The 18,916-nt window shown below is 50.0% G+C and overlaps 1 protein-coding gene across 3 annotated transcripts in view; it reads right to left on the reverse strand.

Moving 5' to 3' along the window:
- SLC25A17 (solute carrier family 25 member 17) overlaps window positions 1-18,916 on the reverse strand; it is a 273,120-nt gene that overhangs the window by 31,194 nt on the left and 223,010 nt on the right. The window lies entirely within an intron of this gene.

An 18,916-nucleotide genomic window follows, 5' to 3' on the forward strand; every position in this document is an offset into this window, starting at 1 on the left:
TTTACAGTTGATTTCCGTGGGTTTGGAGAGGAAGGGAGGGGGTCGGATCCTCTGGGTTCTGCCGGAGAGGAAGGATTGGATCCAGTCGAGGGAGGTTTCTTGTATTCCTGCGTCTTGCAGTCTAGCTCCGAGAGTGCGATTAGAGACGGTGTTGAAGGCTGCGGAGAGGTCTAGCAGGATAAGGTCAGCGGTGTGTCCCTGGTCAAGTAGCATGCGGATGTTGTCGGCGAAGGCGATGAAGGGGTATCTCGGTGCTGTGGTTGCTGCGGAATCCAGACTGGGAGGCGTCCAGGATGGAGTTCTCTTCTATGAAGGCGGTCAGCTGAGCGTTTACAAGTCTCTCTATAATTTTGGCCGCAAACGGGAGGAGAGAGATGGGTCAGTAGTTTTTCAGGTCCGTTGGGTCGGCCATTGGTTTTTTGAGGAGGGGTTTAACCTCTGCCCGTTTCCAGTCGTCTGGGCAGATGCCTGATCTGAGGAAGGCATTGATGGTGCGTCCTAGTTCGTGTGCAATGGTGGAGGCGGCCCTGTAGAAGATGTGTGGTGGGCAGTGGTATGTTGTGTGTTTTCTTCATGGTCGCTGTGATGAGTTAGACAGTAGTGGGATCCCAGGACATGATGGTCTGCTTGTTGGGGGCAGTGGGTAAGGGGGGGTGCTGGTCGTTGGTTCGCTGAAGTTGTCGTAGAGGGCCTTGATCTTCTGATGAAAATAGCAGCTGAACTTGTCGCAGAGTTCCTGGAAGGGTGTGACGTCCGTGGCTTCACAGACGGGTTTTGCGAACTGCTGTATGACGTTGAAGTTCCTTGGTGTTGGTCGCGTTGGTCTGGACTTAGTCTCTTAAGGTCCGTTTGGTATCTCTTATGTGCTGGTGGTATTCCTTCAGGGTGCTATTGTGGTTGTTCCGTGCTTCCGTGGTTTTCAGGTTTCACCAGGTTTTCTCTAGGCTTCTGCAGGAGCGCCTGGCTTCTTGAAGTTCTGTGGTGAATAGGCAGATTTTAGCGGGCGTTGTTTGGCGGAGGGCAGAGGGGTGCAAGCTTGTCGGCGCAGCGGGAGATCCATTGGTGAAATTCTCTGGCTGTAGCGTTGGTTTCGGTTGCGGTGATAGGGGGGTGGTGACGGAGGGTGTTGCTTAGGTGCTCCTCTGTGACTTTGCTCCAGTTCCGTCAATGCGGGCATCAGGCGGGTTTGGGGCACTGGTGGTGTTGAAGGTGAAATGAACGCAGTGGTGGTCCATCCAGATGGGTTGGCAGGTGTGGCGGAAGCGGATATTGGTACCTCCTGCAAAGATGGGGTAGAGGGTGTGGCCCACTCTGTGGGTGGGCGTGTTGACGAGCTGCTTTAGTCCGAGGTTGTCGAGGAGAGTGGTGGGGTCGTTGCCATTGTCAGGGTGGAAGTTCAGGTCCCTGAGTAGAATGTAGTCCGTGGAGGTTATGGCGTGGGGTGCGGCGAGCACGGCGATGGTAGTTGTGTGATGCGTGCAAGGTTTTAGTGGTCTGTAGAGGAGGGTGCCTCGTAGCTTGGTCCCGGGGCTAGTCTGGATCTGGAAGTGGAGGTGTTCTGTGTTGGAGTGGGGGTCACTCGTGCTGGACGTGGAGAGGCGAGGCAGGGGGGTCTTGTGAGGGTTGGCTAGTCCTCCTCCTGGCCGGTGTGGACGGTCTTTTCACTGGATCTTGCAGCCTTCAGGGATAGCGGTGGCAAGGTCAAGCCCGGAGTAATGTTGGTCAGGTTTCAGTGAAGAAAGCGACGTTGGGCGAGAGGGTGTGGAGCAGGTCCCAGATCTCAGTGGTGTGTCGTGCAGAGAGCGCACGTTGAGCAGGATGCAGGTCAGGGTTTCGGAGGTGTCTGTGTCTGGCGTCCCTTCGGCGGTCGCGGGGGCTCTGTCGACGGTGAAAGAATTGTGGCAGAGTCTGCATGAGAACTGCCCGTGGGTGGTGTTGGGCGAGGATCTTGCGCAGTCGTCCTGTCTTCCGGGGCAAGATAGCAGCAGTTATGCACAGAGGAGTGGGATAAGGGCCACAGAGAGGACAAAACGAGATAGGAGGGAGTCAAGGTACCAAGAAGTTACAATGGAAGCATAGAGTGGAGACAACAGAAATTCCAGCGGTCAGGCACCAAGAAATTAAAATTAAGGCACAAAGAAGAGGAAGAAAACAGAATTAACAGCAGTCAGGCAAAGGAAGAAAAATTAGGAGGACCAGGAAGGCGAAAAAAAAGACTAGACTCAGGGTAGATTTGAACCCTGAACGATGGGGGCCGGCAGGTGAGGCAATGCACCGTGGAGCTGCAGGGAGAGGGTGACCCTGAGACCAAAGTCGTAGGTCTCACTTGAAGAAAGGGAGGGGAAGTAACCAAACTAAACAATGTGAGGGGCCCACTGATGCGAAATAATGGCATGTCAGCTGGAGAAGTAACATTGAATTCTGCTTCCAAGTGGGCTCAGAGGCACGCCTGAGATGGAAGAAATGCGTTACTTACCTGTAACTGCAGTTATCCAGTATTAGTGTCTTTCATAGATTCACGTGCCTGAATCATTCCCCGTCGTCGAGACGGGAGCCTCCGGTATATAAAAAAGTAATGTCCTATAGACATACATAGAAAAGAATAGGCCTAAGGATCTCACCTTAGTGACCTATCCACGTCCTTTTGCAGGAAGGACCAAACAGAGCAGGCCCAAGGGTCCCACCTTAGTGGCCTATCTGAGTCCTTTTGTAAAAAAGGACCAAATAAAGAAAACCAACCAATCAGCTACTACCTCCTTCTAGAACCTTCCTGCCAGGAGCCCAAGTCTCTCAGATTTTCGTACGCACCAAGCTAGTTAGGCGTAAACTCGTTAGAGAGATAGGTGAGCCCTGCCAGGGGAGGCGGGAGGGTGCATGTGAATCTATGAAAGACACTAATACTGGATAACTGCAGTTACAGGTAAGTAACGCATTTCTTATCCAGTATTTGGGTGTCTTTCATAGATTCACATGCCTGAATCAGAGTAGCGAGCAATACATTATGCACATTTGTGATGGAACATCAGATATGAGTCTGTAGATAATACATATCATGCGACTGCAAACCAACACAATGCATTGTCAAGTAAATATTAGTAAACAGAAAATGTGCATACCAGTAAAGGATGGAGGGATGTAGGAAGGCTCACCTCACTGGAATAGATGGCGAAGCACTGCTCGGCCCACTGCTGCCTCCTTCATCAGCTCAGTATCCAGGCAGTAGTGCCTGGTGAAGGTGTGCGGGGACTTCCAGGTCGCCGCTCTGCAGATGTCCAATACCGGCACTCCAGCAAACAGTGCCGCAGACGTGGCTCTTGTCGAATGAGCTTTGACTCGTGAGTCCAACGGCCGTCCGGCCTTGTCGTGACAAAAGTTGATCGCAGAAGAAATCCACCTTGAGATACTCTGTTTCGTCAGGGGCATGCCTTTTCGTGGTCTACTAAAGGCAATAAAGAGTTGGGATGACTTCCGGAAGTGTCTTGTCTTGTCGATGTAGAATTTAAGACATCTCTTCAGATCTAGCGAATGCAGTGTTCTCTCGGCTGCAGTGGTAGGATTTGGGAAGAATGATCGAAGTACCACTGGTTCGTTAAGGTGGAAGTCCGAGGGGACTTTTGGAATGAACCGAGGGTTAGTCCGCAGAATGACCCTGTCTTCCCTGAATTGCATAAAGGGATCTTGGATGGAGAGAGCCTGCAACTCACTGACCCTTCTGGCAGATGTTAGCGCCAGGAGGAGGGCCGTTTTCCAGGAGAGGAATTTGATCTCCGCCTTATGGATGGGTTCGAAGGGATGCTTCATTAACTGATGAAGTACCACATTGAGGTGCCACGTGGGGGAATTGGTCTTGGTCGTGGAAAGGACCTGTATAGGCCTTTTAGGAATTGTTTTATAAGCCTGTCCGCCCACAGGGAGGGGCCCGTAGCAGTCCTTGTGAACCTAAAAATCGCCGCTAGATGCACTTTAATGGATGTATGTGCAAGGCCTGATTGTGCAAGATGCAATAAGTATGGCAGCAGCTGCTGTGGAGTGGTGTGGAAGGGGTGCAAGCCATTAGCCACACACCAGGAGCAGAACCGCTTCCATTTTAGTGAGTAGGTTTTAGTAGTGCTGACAGCACTAGCTTTCGCAAGGACATCTCTGCACTCTTGCGGGATGTTCAGGTGGCTGAATTCGCGGTATTCAGGAGCCAGGCTGACAATTTCAGAGAGCTCAAATTCGGGTGGAGGACCTGCCCTTGGGACATCGTGAGCAGGGCTGGGAATTGCTGTAGGCGAAGAGGGGGCCGGGCAGAGAGGCGATGAAGTTCCGTGAACCAGTGCTGCCTCGGCCAGGATGGAGCAATTAGGATCAGAGTGCAGGGCTCTGACTTCATCTTCCTGAGAACCCTGGGTATCAGTGGGAATGGCGGAAAGGCGTACGCAAATACGTTTCGCCATGCGATTGAAAATGCATTCCCGAGGGTTCCTGAGTGGTGATGCCTGCTTGCGAAGCTTGGGCATTTGGCGTTCTCTCTGGTGGCAAAGAGGTCGATTCGCGGGGTGCCCCACGCCGCGAAGATATGCTCCAGCACCTCCGTGTCTAGTTCCCATTCGTGGGAAGGAGACCTCTCTCTGCTCAGGGCGTCCGCCAAGACATTGTCCTTGCCCGGGACGTACTCCGCTTTCAATGTTATTCCATATTCCAGAAGCCAGTTCCAGACCCTTTGCGATTCTCGAGATAGTGAGATCGAACGCGTCCCCCCTGTTTGTTCAGGTAGTGCATCGTCGTGGTGTTGTCCGTTCTGACGAGCACTGGGGAGTTTCGAATGCGCGGTAGGAACGCCTGGAGAGCCAGGAAGACCGCTCTCAGCTCCAGTAGGTTTATATGGAGCTTGGTCTCCTGTGTCGTCCACTTGCCGTTGATCTGAAGTTCTTGGAGCACCGCTCCCCACCCTTCCAGGGATGCGTCCGTTGTTATTACGTGTGGTTCTGCCGGGAGCAGGAACGGCAGTCCCCTTGACAGGTGTTTGAGCAAACTCCACCATTGTAAGTGGTTGACCATGGGTCGAGTGACGCGTGTGCGGTCCTCGAAGGATCCCGTAGCTTGTGTCCATTGCCTTGTCAGTTCCTCTTGGAGAGGGCGCATTTTGAGGCGGCAGTGTGGAATGAGCATTATGCATGAAGACATCATGCCGAGGAGGGACTTGAAGGTGCGGACCGGCAGAGTCTTCCGTGAAGCCACTGACTTGGCCAGGGAAATGAGTTTGACCTTTCTCTCCTGAGAGGGGAAAGCTCGGATGCGTTCCGTGTCCAGAGTCGCTCCAAGGAACGTGATGACTTTGGTGGGTTCCAGCGTTGACTTCTCGCAGTTGAGGGTCAAGCCTAGTCGGTGGAAAATATCCAGACAGGCGCTGGAGGATGAGGCTGCGGCGGTCGCGGATGGCGCTTTTACCAACCAGTCTTCCAGGTATGGGGACACCTTGTGGCCCTGTTGACGGAGGAAGGCTGCCACAGGGGAAAGGCATTTGGTAAATATCCGTGGGGCAGATTTGAGGCCGAATGGAAGGACACAAAATTGGTAGTGTTGTCCTGCTACCGCAAACCTGAGGAACTTCCTGTGCCCTTTGAGGATAGGAATATGGTAGTAGGCGTCCTGAAGGTCTAAGGACGTCATGTAGTCCCCTTCCTCCAGGAGACCCAGGATTTCCTGTAGAGTTACCATGCGGAACGATTGTTTCTTGAGGAACACACTGAGTGCCCTGAGGTCCAGGATTGGCCGCCACTTTTTTCCTTTTTTGTGGATTAGGAAGAAGTGAGAGTAGAAGCCTTTCCCCTTGTGGGCCTGTGGAACTCTCTCTATCGCTCCCTTTTGTAACATGGAAGCTATTTCCTGAAGAAGCAACCGTAGGTGCCTGTGGGACCGTTTGCAGGGTGGCGTCGGTGGGGGAATTGAGACAAATTCAAGGGAATGTCCGAATTGAATGAGTTGGAGTACCCACCGATCCGTTGTTATTGTTTGCCAATTTTTTAGAAAGTATGTGAGTTTTCCTCCAATTTGTAAAGAATGCAATGGTGGACGGGCTAGCCATTGAGACGAGTCATTGGCGGTTGCCAGCAGGGCGTTTTTGATTCTTTCCTCTGTAGTTCGACTTGCCGTAGGAAGTCTGGCGCTCCTGTTGGTGTTGTCGCTGTTGGAATTGCGGTTTGTTTTGTGAGTACGAATAGGAAGACCTATTTTGGTAGGAACCTCTATATGAAGGTTGTCCTCTTCCTCTGTTGCCACGAAAGGACTGGGTCCGAAATTGCAGGGTACCAAGAGCCTTGGCAGTGTCCGTGTCCTTTTTAATAGTGGTGAGGGCCGCGTCGATTTGTTCACCAAAGAGGTGCTGGCCATCATAAGGCATGTCCAGGATTCTTGTTTGCACTTCCTGGCGGAAGGAGGTGGCCTTGAGCCAACCCTGTCGTCTTAGTACTGCAGCACCTGCCAGTTGCCGGAAACCAGTCATGGCGGCGTCGATCGCGCAGTCTATGAGTTCGGAAGCAGACGTTTGTCCTTCTAAGAGGAGCGAATGAGCCTCTTCTTTGAGATCTTCTGGCAGATTAGAAAGGTAGGGTGCAATGTCTGCCCAGAGTTGGCGATTGTAACGGCCCAGAAGTGCAATCGAATTCGCCACCTTCACCGTCATGGCAGACGTGGTAGTGAAGCGTTTGCCAACTGCATCCAGTTTCTTGCCTTCCTTGTCAGGTGGCACCGACAGAGGCGATGCTGGATTTCTCGAGTTTTTCTGCGCCGCTTGGGTCACTACAGAATCTGCCTTGGGGTGACCTGTGAGGCATGCTGGTGCCGACGATGTTGCCTTATATTTTTTATCTAGTCTGGGCACTACCACTTGTATAGAAGCTGGTGTTTGCATGAGTTGTTTGCCTTGCTTCCAGATAAAGTCAATGATTGGGATCGATCTTGTTGACTTCTTAGTGGGCTCCTTGAAATCGTAAAGGAAGCATTCAGTCTCCTGTGTTTCCATGGACATATGGAATCTCTTGGCAGCCCGCTCTATGAGATTGTGGAATCCCCCGATGTCTGCGGGTGGTGATTCTGAAGACTGTGGTTCTGGAGAGGCCGGAGAATGTGCCACATAGTCCTGATCTGCATCTGGGTCTGACTCGTCGTCATGGACTTCACCCTCTTCCTGTTCTCTCTCCTCTTCTTCAGATGAGAGAACGTCTTGTATTGGCACCTGTACTTTCTCGAGCACCAGTGGAGATGGTTTATGGCGAGGCAAAGGAGCGGGCACCTGTGCAGCTGGAAGTGCAGGTGTAGTGGGTTTCTCTGGGAACCTCTCTTTATAATCCTTAATGAGGAACTGGAGATCCGAGACGATGGATGCCGGGAGACATACCATTGGAGTAACCTGTGACTGGGTGTGGACCAATTGTTCTACTTGGTCCTCCTCTTCCGGCTCCTCATCTGTGGTTTGACACTTAAGCACCAAGTCTGATGGACTAGTTGCTTGTGTATATGAATCCTCATCCAACTCCTGACCTTGTAATATACAGGCTGGAGGTAGCCGTTGCACCTTACTTGGCGACGTCAGGACTGGCGTAATAGGCATTTTTGTGATTTTGACTGTGACATGGCTTACTTGAGGTGGAAAGTCATCCATGGCATGTGATAAAAGGGCAGATTCTTTCCATGGCCCTGTGGTCGTTGATGCTGGAGTCGACGGCACCTTGTTATGCGCCTTCGCCGCCGGTAATTTACCCGTTGTCTGCGGTGTCTCCGTCGACGGTGTCTTCGTCGACGCTGTTTTCGTCGACGGCAATTTCTCCACCGTCGACGGTTTACCCATCGTCGACGGTTTTCCAGTCGTCGACGGAGTGGCCCTCGTCGACGAGGCAGGCTTCGTCGACGGTGTGGTTTTAGTCGACGGCGTCGTCGACGATGTCTTCGACGACGGTCTCGTCGTCGACGGTGATATCTTCGTCGTCGATGGAGTGACTGGGATGGTCGACGGCGTAGGTCTACTCGCCGACGACGAAGGCGTCGTCCTCGTCGTCGAAGAGGTAGCCGACGACGCCGTCGTCGTCGACACGGTCGTCGTCGACGTCGAGACGGTTTTTTGCGCCGAATAAACCAACGACGCTGTCGTCGTCGTCGGGACCAGCGGCTGCTTCCTGGTGACAGGAAGTTCCTTGCCAGACACAGAGGTCTTGCCCTCTGAGGACTTTTTGGAAGTCTTCATAGGAGGGGTGCCTGAGGGGCTAGGGGAAGTAAACCTTGGCCTCTTCAAGGAAACCTGTGAAGTTCCAGAGACACTCTCACCTTCCGACACCAAGTCATCTGTTTTGAACTTGAGTCTGTTGAGCCAGAGTAGAAGGCGTCCTTCTCGGTCCTTGAGGGTCTTGTTCGAGAAGGTCCTACATATCTTGCAGTCCTTGGCTTGATGGTGAGGGTAGAGACAGTATAAACAAGTTTCATGTTTATCCTCCACATGAAGTCTTTTCTTGCTGCAGGAGGAACAGGCCCTAAAAAGACCTTTTTTCTGGCTGTCAGACATAATTTTCCAAGTTGAATAAAGTCACTTTTTGAAGAAAGAAGAAGTTTCCTGAGGAGAACTCAGGTGGAGACTCCCTAGCACAACGTGCGGTAGAAAATCTGAGAGACTTGGCTCCTGGCAGGAAGGTTCTAGAAGGAGGTAGTAGCTGATTGGTTGGTTTTCTTTATTTGGTCCTTTTTTACAAAAGGACTCAGATAGGCCACTAAGGTGGGACCCTTGGGCCTGCTCTGTTTGGTCCTTCCTGCAAAAGGACGTGGATAGGTCACTAAGGTGAGATCCTTAGGCCTATTCTTTTCTATGTATGTCTATAGGACATTACTTTTTTATATACCGGAGGCTCCCGTCTCGACGACAGGGAATGATTCAGGCATGTGAATCTATGAAAGACACCCAAATACTGGATAAATGAAGAGAAGGGGGAGGACTGGAACACCTTTTTGGTGGCCTCGACCCCTGCCACAACCTTTGCTCTTAGAGCTTCAAAAGGACTGGGCTGGCTGTTAGGACAGGCCCTGGGGTTGCCTCTGGTGCTAAGCAACTCCTACACTAAATTTCTTTTATTAGTGTGGAACGGGTGAGCTATGGGGAGCATCCCCAGAAATCCAACATTGTTCTGCTATCCCTGAAGCACTGTAGTTTGGAATTCACCTTCTCAACAAACAGTTTGGGAAAAGGTAAGGTGAGCAAAATGGCACTCGCCATACCCCAGAGGAAATGGGTGCAGTAACTGAAGAGGCACACTGAATTCAATAACCAGAGTATCAGGCTAGATGAAGAGAATACTTTTTTGTCCATAGAGTAAATTTGCTTGGGAATGAATGTCAATTGACACTACTAACAATCTTGGGAGACACTAGCGAACGTTTAGCTCAGTTTAAGGCACTGTGTCTAGGACAATGGGATTTTGGAGGTAAAGGTATAGGCCCGGTTCAGTGTAATCAGAAACATGCAAACACACAGGCCCTTACCATTGGTGCTTTCGGAGTACAATACCTGAGCCCCATGAGTATTGTGTAAGGCCTTCTGTCTGAATAAATTAACTGCAGCAGGTAACCTGTCTTTACAGTTGAGAGCATCTCCAGATAGAATATCTGGATGCTTCTATTGTACCAATTGACCAAAAAAAGGTGACAGCAAAGAACAAAATGGCAGGAAGAGCGCTTTTTAGAAATTTAGGAGGAAGCACGAACAATGTTTTTTTGTACACGCAGAATGATAATAGTGAAAGTACATGTTCCATGTAGTAGGGCCCACTTCAAGTTCCCTATACAATAGCCTGCTTACCTGGAGGGCCATGCTACAGTGACTACACATGCAAACAACAAGATAGCCAATGAGTAAATGGTGAAGTTGAACAGGAAAGTTGATGTCCCATACAATCTGAGAAGGTGGGCCTATCTCTCAGTGCTGAGGCTTCTATCCAAAGTACAGTCTGAGTCACTTGCAATGGATAGTGAAAACGGTATTGTGGAAGGGAAAGCTTTACAACCTGAGATGGACTGTGGAGTAATGATGATGGGGAAATTACAAAGATAATACAATCTGTGGACAGAAGAGATCAGAGGGGGAAAAGCTTACTTACCTGTAACTCTGGTTCTACAGCATTGGCATATTTCATAGAATCACAAGCTTATTCCCTTTTGCCAGTCTGGAAACCCTCTGTAACATTGTTAATACGGCAGTGTAAACCCTACACTCAATAACATTAAACATTTCATAAGTCTTTTGTAACACATCCACCTCATAGATGATCCAGACTACACCCAATCAGAGATCAGCACCCCAAGAAGTCATATATCAGAGGCTTTCACAGCTCTGATTTTCTAGCTTGCAACAAGTTTGTATATGCCTTTATTGGATGGATGATGGCATGTGAATCTCTGAAAGATGTCAATGCTAGAGAACTGGAGTAGCAGGTAACATTCCTTCTCCAGCATTGGATCTCCATTAACTATAATCCCCTGCTCACTGCTTCGTCTCCACCCCTGCAAGCCAAGGATGGGTGGAGGTATTCAGCTCACCTGTGGCTGACTGCTGCTAGCCTGCTCATACCTGATGCACAAGATTACTGTGAAATGTTAAGCCCCAGCTCCCTTCAGTCCAGTGTTGGTCATTGTAGCTGTGCTCCTGTGAGACCGATCCTTGTTTCCTGAGCTTTTGATATTCCATGATTCCCGGGTTTTGTTATTTCTTGTCCTTGTTCCTGAGCTGCAGCTAGCTATTCCTTGTTCCTTATAAGCACTGTTTGCAGTGCTTTCTTGATTCCTGAGCTGTAGATATTCTTGTTCCTGAACTAGCACTGCCTTCAGTGTTTCCTTGATTCCTGTTCCTGAGCTATAGTTATATGCGTTCCTGAATTAGCACTGTCTTCAGTGCTACCTTGACTGCTGTTATCTTACGATGAAGACAACTGATTTGAGGACATACAGGATGCCAGTGTCTTTCACACCATTCCTGACATTGGCCTAGTCTCGCCCCAGGCCCTGCAACCGAGGAAAGTAACTCCTTTGTGATGTGTCATGAAGAGGGCGGCCAATGCTCTATCTCCAGCTCCCAACTTGGAGGTCAAGACTTATGTTCTAACCTAAGTCCTTCAGCTGGGATAAACCAATACTGAGCCCCTGTTGCCATTTAAAGAGGCCTCACTAAACACCCTCCTAGGGGAATGAGCCAAACCTCGTTCTGGTCCCCCTGTAAATCGCCAGTTTATGTGGTGCCACTGCCCTGCCCCCAGCGACCTCACCCTTTTGACTCAGCACCCCTCCCCTGGGAGTTTGGTGGTGCAAGCTTCCACAAGCCAGACTAACCTGAATGCTTTCCTGACTATTCCCTTGGAGAGGGAGTCTAAGATAGTAGAGTCCTCTGGGAAGAAGGTATCCTTCCACAAGTAAGGCTCTCCACTTGGTTAATGCTAGTTTCCTTTTTGGCCACTATACCCACGCTCGCTGGAATTCAATCACTCAAGTCCTCCCGGGTGTCCCAGGAAACCTTTCTCATGTACTGACCCAGCCATACAGGATGTCCGAGACACTGCTAAATTTACCATCCTGTGTTGCCTGGATACAATGGATTCCATTGGACGAGCCGATGGCACTAGCATCGCTATCCACAGCCATGCCTGGTTGAGACTGCCAGGCTTTTCGGGAGATGTTCAGTCATCCCATATCCACATACCCTTTGATGGGACTCACCTTCTTGGGGATAAAGTGTACTATACTCTGGAATGTTTCAAAGAAAGTAAGGCCATTGCATGTTCCTTGGGCTTGTCTGCTCCGCCTTCGCTAACTGCATCAGTCTTGTCAATCTTTCCAGGGCTCTGGCTGTCAGTGGTGCCCCATACAGACAGCTGCTTCAGACTCAGTGGGGCTCCCAGCCATTTCATGGCTTAAGGCACGGGTACTCATAGTACGGCCCGCGGGCCGTCAGCGGCCCGGCAAGCCTTCCTGTGCGGCCCGCGGACCTTGCAGACATGTACCTATGTTGTATTTTGTTGTTTTGTAAAGTGTCTGCGAACACCGCCGAGTGTTGATTTATGGGGGCCGGGTGATTTCAGGCAGAGAGTGGTGATGCAGGGGCGCTAATAAGAGGTCAAATACAACAAGGCCTCATTAACAATTAAATAGTCTTTTAAAGACCTGTGAAGTACTCCGGTGACTGGCGCCAAGGGGGCTTTGATCTGACTGCTCGGGGGTGCCGTGACAGCTGTGACCCCCAGGACAGGTGGTGGAACACAAACCCTACAAAGCAGCACATTCTGAAAGAAAACAAGCTGGCTTTTACATTAGGGGGCTAGGGGGGGCTGTCTCTGGGCTGGTGACGGGGACGTGTAGACCCAGTATGTGTGCACTTCCCGAGAGACAGACATGGACAGAGACAGACATGGGCAGAGACAGACATGGCCAGAGACAGACGGGGGCAGAGACAGACGGGGGCAGAGACAGGCAGAGACAGGGGCAGAGACAGAGGAGGGGGCAGACAGAGGCAGGGGCAGATAGGGGCAGAGTGGCAGAGACAGATAGGGGCAGACAAACAGAGGTAGGGGCAGACAAACAGGTAGGGGCAGACAAAAAGAGGTAGGGGCATAGACCGATGGGGCAGAGACAGATAGGGGCAGAGACAGATAGGGGCAGAGACAGATAGGGGCAGAGACAGATAGGGGCAGAGGCAGATAAGGGCAAAGACAGATAGGGGCAGAGGCAGATAGAGGCAGGGGTAGATAGAGGCAGGGGCAGATAGAGGCAGATAGAGGGACAGAATGACAGAGGCAGAGACAGATAGAGGCAGAGACAGATAGAGGCAGAGACAGATAGGGGCAGAGACAGATAGGGGCAGAGGCAGATAAGGGCAAAGACAGATAGGGGCAGAGGCAGATAGAGGCAGGGGTAGATAGAGGCAGGGGCAGATAGAGGCAGATAGAGGGACAGAATGACAGAGGCAGAGACAGATAGAGGCAGAGACAGATAGAGGCAGAGACAGATAGGGCAGAGACGGGCAGAGACATGGGCAGAGACGGGCAGAGACAGAGGAGGGGGCAGACAGAGGCAGGGGCAGATAGGGGCAGAGTGGCAGAGACAGATAGGGGCAGACAAACAGAGGTAGGGGCAGACAAACAGGTAGGGGCAGACAAAAAGAGGTAGGGGCAGACAAACAGAGGTAGGGGCATAGACCGATGGGGCAGAGACAGATAGGGGCAGAGACAGATAGGCGCAGAGACAGATAGGGGCAGAGGCAGATAAGGGCGGAGGCAGATAGGGGCAGAGGCAGATAGAGGCAGGGGCAGATAGAGGCAGGGGCAGATAGAGGCAGATAGAGGGACAGACTGGCAGAGGCAGAGACAGATAGAGGCAGAGACAGATAGAGGCAGAGACAGATAGGGGCAGAGACCAAAAGGGGCAGAGACAGATAGGGGCAGAGACAGATAGGGGCAGATAGGGGCAGATACAGATAGGGGCAGAGACAGATAGGGGCAGAGACAGATAGGGGCAGAGACCGATAGGGGCAGAGACCGGGACAGACTGACAGAGGCAGAGACAGATAAGGGCAGAGACAGATAGGGGCAGAGGCAGATGGGGGCAGAGACAGATAGGGGCAGAGGCAGATAGAGGCAGGGGCAGATAGAGGCAGGGGCAGATAGAGGCAGAGACAGGGACAGCCTGACAGAAGCAGAGACAGATAGAGGCAGAGACAGATAGGGGCAGAGACAGATAGAGGCAGAGACAGATAGAGGCAGAGTCTGATAGAGGCAGAGACAGATAGAGGCAGAGACAGATAGGGGCAGAGACAGATAGGGGCAGATACAGATAGGGGCAGAGACAGACAGGGGCAGAGACCGATAGGGGCAGAGACCGGGACAGACTGACAGAGGCAGAGACAGATAGGGGCAGAGACAGATAGGGGCAGAGACAGATAGGGGCAGAGACAGATAGGGGCAGAGACCAAAAGGGGCAGAGACAGATAGGGGCAGAGACAGACAGGGGCAGAGACCAAAAGGGGCAGAGACCAAAAGAGGCAGAAACAGACAGACAGACATAGACAGATAGAGGCAGAGACAGACAGATATAGAGACAGAGACAGGGACAGAGAGGCACAGAGGGAGACAGAGGGAGGGGGACAGGGCCAGACAGAGACAGGGCCAGACAGAGACAGGAGGAGACAGAGACAGGAGGAGACAGAGACAGGAGGAGACAGAGAAGGAGGGAGACAGAGACGGAGGGAGACAGAGACGGAGGGAGACAGAGACGGAGGGAGACAGAGACGGAGGGAGACAGAGACGGAGGGAGACAGAGAGGGAGGGAGACCGAGAGGGAGGGAGAGGGAGGGACACCGAGGGAGAAAGACAGAGGGAGAGAGAGGGAGGGAGACAGACAGACAGAGGGAGAGAGAGGGAGGGAGACAGACAGAGAGGGAGAGAGAGGGAGGGAGACAGACAGACAGAGGGAGAGAGAGGGAGACAGACAGACAGAGGGAGGGAGAGGGAGGGAGACAGACAGACAGAGGGAGACAGTGGGAGGGAGACAGACAGAGGGAGAGAGAGGGAGGGAGACAGACAGACAGAGGGAGAGAGAGAGAGGGAGGGAGACAGACAGACAGACAGTGAGTGAGTGAGTGTGTGTGAGTGTGTGAGTGATGTGTATGCCAGGTCTGGTGGCTCAGTAGACGAAGGCGTCTCTTGCAGGGGCCTGTGTTCAACTTCACGGTCAGTTTTTTTTTTTTGCTCTAGCCCCGCCCCCTCCCCCACTGACCCCACCCCCACCAGTGCGGCCCTCGGCCACAAGCCACACTGTAAATTTGGCCCCCGAGAGAAAGTTTGTGAGTACCCATGGCTTAAGGTGTGGTACCAACCAACCTTACAGTTAGGAACAGCGCACCAGTCAGTATACCATCCCCAACCATCCGGCCCCACACTGCCTCTGGCCCGTCTAAGAAAATGCCTCTTTTTGCATGGTTGCCCCCACTTTTTGCTAAACTGCTGATGTGCTTTGACAGAGTGTGCCCTGCGTTCCTGCCAAACAGGGACCCAGGGCCTATCTTCTTTCCCTAAACTACATTGAAAACAAAACCCAATTGGCACTCTTTGGCCACAGGTCAGTCCCTTGTAAATGGTACCACAGGTACCAAGGTCACTGTGGCCAGCGAAGGCCTCTATGGGCTGCAGCACTTATTGTGTCAACCTTCTTCTTGGTCGGTTCTTGTCTGAGGCAAGTAAGCGCTAACTGTGAACCGCATACCAGCCTTACCTTGTTGCGTGGGTGAGGCTTTTCAACCTTCTCTTCCAAAAGGGCAGAAGCTAAACGCCTTTCTCGGTCTTTTAAAGACTTTGTGAAAAAAGTCATGCAGATGTCATATTTCTTTGGGTTTTGGCAGGGCTGGAAGTAGTACAGGCATTTGGAATGTGGATAATCCACATAGATTATGTTTTTACACATGCCAGAAAAAGAGATTTCTTTTGGCCCAGCTCGGACATGCTGATGAAAAGATGTTTTCTAGTGAAAATGTTGAATAAAGTCTTCTTTCAAAGAGAGCTTCAAGGGGTTCATCACTGTGACACATGGTAAAAAGAAATCTCATAGTTGGAAGCCTCCGACAAGGTAATACTTAGGGCTCTGGACTCTGACTGGCAGTAATATATATTAAGGTGGATTGGTTACAAAAGACCTATGACATTTTTGTTGTTATGTAGTGTAAAAGCTGTATTAACATCGTGGCTAGGTGTTGCTAGTCTGGTGACAGGGAATAATTCAAGCATGTGAATGTATGAAAGTCCAATAATGAATAACGAAGAGTGGCAATTCAGAAGAAGATGGTGAGAATAGTCCTTTGCCCTTGACAGACCATAACCCCAACATCCTGGAGAGAAAACAAGGTGCTAATGGGAATAAGAAAGACAATGCTAGCACATGAGGTCAAAGTGCAACACCTCAGAATGAGATATGCCTTTTGCATGGGCCTAAGCTATCTAACAAAGTTTAAACTTGGAGTCAGGTATTCTTTTCACAAAGCAAGCACTTGGGCACAATGGTCTTTGGGAAGGAAGTGTGTCTAATGTCCCAAGCATAGCAGGTCAATGAAAATTGCTCCAGTGACTAGGGATCCGCTGTAGACGAAAGTTCTGAGGTGATATTCCATTGTTTTTTCTTCATCGCTCTGCTTACCTTTAATCTTATCAGAGGCCATGTTAAGGCACTGCAAGGTTTTGAGATTCAAATCTATTTCAAGGGAACGGTTCACCCAGAATGGTAGAAATGTCAGAGGTCAAAAAGTCTGGTAGGTGAATGTTTGGTGAATTAATGTTTATAGCCTGTATACTAGTTTGTCACATATTTAAACTTAAAACAGCCTATCTAAGCTTGACACTTTATGAAATCTGTGGAAAATTACAAGCAGCACATTAATGAGGCAACCTTTATGTGGCTTCAGCAGGGCACAGGTGGTATTTTGCTCGCTCTGTGTTAAGCCAAAACTGGAATGAATTTCCCTGCCTGTCTGAACTATGATTAGGGTTGACCGTGGCAACTCTGTAACAGTTTAATTCTGTACATATTTAACGTTTGTCTGGAACTGTCTAGACTAAATGAAAAAGTTACTTCAGTAATGTTATTTATGGTGAATACTTTATTTTCCTGCAGATTCCTCACCCTTGAATATAATCATGTGCCAGGCAGGTGCAGAAACTTTTGCAATAGCTCTCTGGCACCGGTAGAGGGCATAGGCTGTTCTGGCACTGTGTTGTGATGAACTCATGAGGTTTATATAGCCCCAGGACCGGCACCCTTATTTCAGTTCAACTCTGTTTTTGCTGTGACTTCCGGGCATTATCAAGAGGACTGTCTAGCAGTGGTGCAATAGCAATACAAAACTAACTTATTACGAAAGGTAATAAGGTTTCTCCAGAATGGGGAGGAGAGGCGGTCCATGAGGATCTACAGGTAGATAGAGCATCCACTAGAAAGATCCCAACCGAAAGAAAGTAGCTTTCTTCTTCTGATGGATACTTCTACCTGCAGAGTCCTCACTTTTGAATAGTCTCCCAAGCAGTGCTCCCCTTGGGTGGTGGGACTGGAGTATTAAATCATTATTAGTAGTATTATCAGTATTAAGTTGTGAAGGACAAACCACGCAAAGTGGCCACCTCGTCTCACTTTTGCATCCAAGTAATAGTGTCTGGCAAAAGTAGGACGAGTGGACCAGGTAGCCACCTCGCAGATTTTAGCCCCTAGAAACCGACTTTCTAGACCTTAAGTGGAAGATTTTGCCATGGTGGAATGAACCCTATTCCTTCAGGTAGGTCTTTCATGGCTGGAGCACAGCAGACCTTGGTCTATAAAATGATCTAGCGAGACAGAGTTTGCTTCTGTACTGCCTTTCCATTTTTACAACAAAGAGCTGGTCTGAGTCAAATTCTTTTGTGCAGCTGATGTATAGGGTAAGTCCATGCTTTAGGTTGAGCTGATGAAGACTCTCCTCATCCTTGGAAGGATGTGGAGGAGGGGGAAAAACGATGATAGGGTGAAGGATGGTCCTATATGGAAGGAAGACACCACCTTTGGGAAGAAAGCAGCTTTAATTCACCAACCAGTCTGGGTAGAAACACGTAAACGGGGGTCAGACATATGAGGCTTGCAACTCGCTGATTCAGCAAGCCGAGATGCTGCGAAGAGAAACAGTTTTTAACGTCAAATGCCTCAACTGACTCTTGTGCATCGGCTCAAACTGAGTCCCCATATAAAAATATCAGAATCAAATTACGTTACCATTGAGGGATATCAGGTGATGTTTGTCAGACATTTTAGAAATCTCATCATCACCAAACAGGGACGGTTGAGCTCGTAAATGGAGGAAAGCAGATAGCGCCCAGAGGTATCCCATGACTGTAGCCATTGCACCACTTTTTTGTGTACGAAGAGTAGTATGTTTGCAAATGTCGCTTTTAAAGGGTCGATCCTCTTCTCAGCACAGCAGGAAACAAACGTATTCAATTTCCCTGCATAAACTGACTTTGTGAATGGGCGACACACTGAAAGAACAACGTCCATCACTTACGTTGGTAGCTAAAAGGCACTCAGATTCCCCCGCTCATTCTCACTATGAAGGTATACGCTGTGAAGACTGGAGTGCAGGACCTGTCTCCCGGACTGGGATAACAGGTCAACTTTGTGTGGAAGATGAAGAGAGGCTGCAATCAAAGTATATCTAAGGTCTGTACTATAATACATCCTTTGAGGGCCAGTCCAGGGCAGTAAGAATGGCATGGGCCCAGTCATGGCAGATTTTCCTCAGAACCCAAGGGTATGGGGGAAATGCTTTGTGGAGGGGAAACTTCTACTCCAACTGAAACGCATCCCGCAAGGCTCCCTGCGACAGATGTTGGAGGGCTCTAAGTTTCGAACACTGGATGTTGTCTTGAGTGTCAAAGAGGCCTACTTGAGGTGTGCCCTAATGCTGGTTAGTGATTTGTGTCAATGTTACAGGCATGTGCCTTTTTTTACTACCCCCTCTCCCACTTTTGGGTAATATTTTACACTATCACAGCAATGACCCGATTTCATTTACACCTCCGCTTCCTGTTCAAGTAACAAGAAACAAACAGATTCTATCTTTTAATACAACAAACACTTTGCCCCCGCCTCCTAGTCCTCCCTTCTCCCTCTCCCCTAATCTTGGAAAAGATTTAGATAAAATTACCAGAGAGGGAAAAAAAGTCTGAGTACAACTTCACCCTCTCCTGTACCATCCCACCCGTTGTGGAAAATACTAGGAGAAGAGAGTGATACAGAATTAAAGCCAATAAGCTCAAAGTTTATTAGCAGTTAAATAAAAAGTAAAATAAATATCTGATGTACTGCATTGTAATATTGGTTACACCCAGATAAATAAACT

Source organism: Lissotriton helveticus, chromosome 1_1 (assembly GCF_964261635.1).
Source record: "Lissotriton helveticus chromosome 1_1, aLisHel1.1, whole genome shotgun sequence".
Lineage (NCBI taxonomy): Eukaryota > Metazoa > Chordata > Amphibia > Caudata > Salamandridae > Lissotriton > Lissotriton helveticus.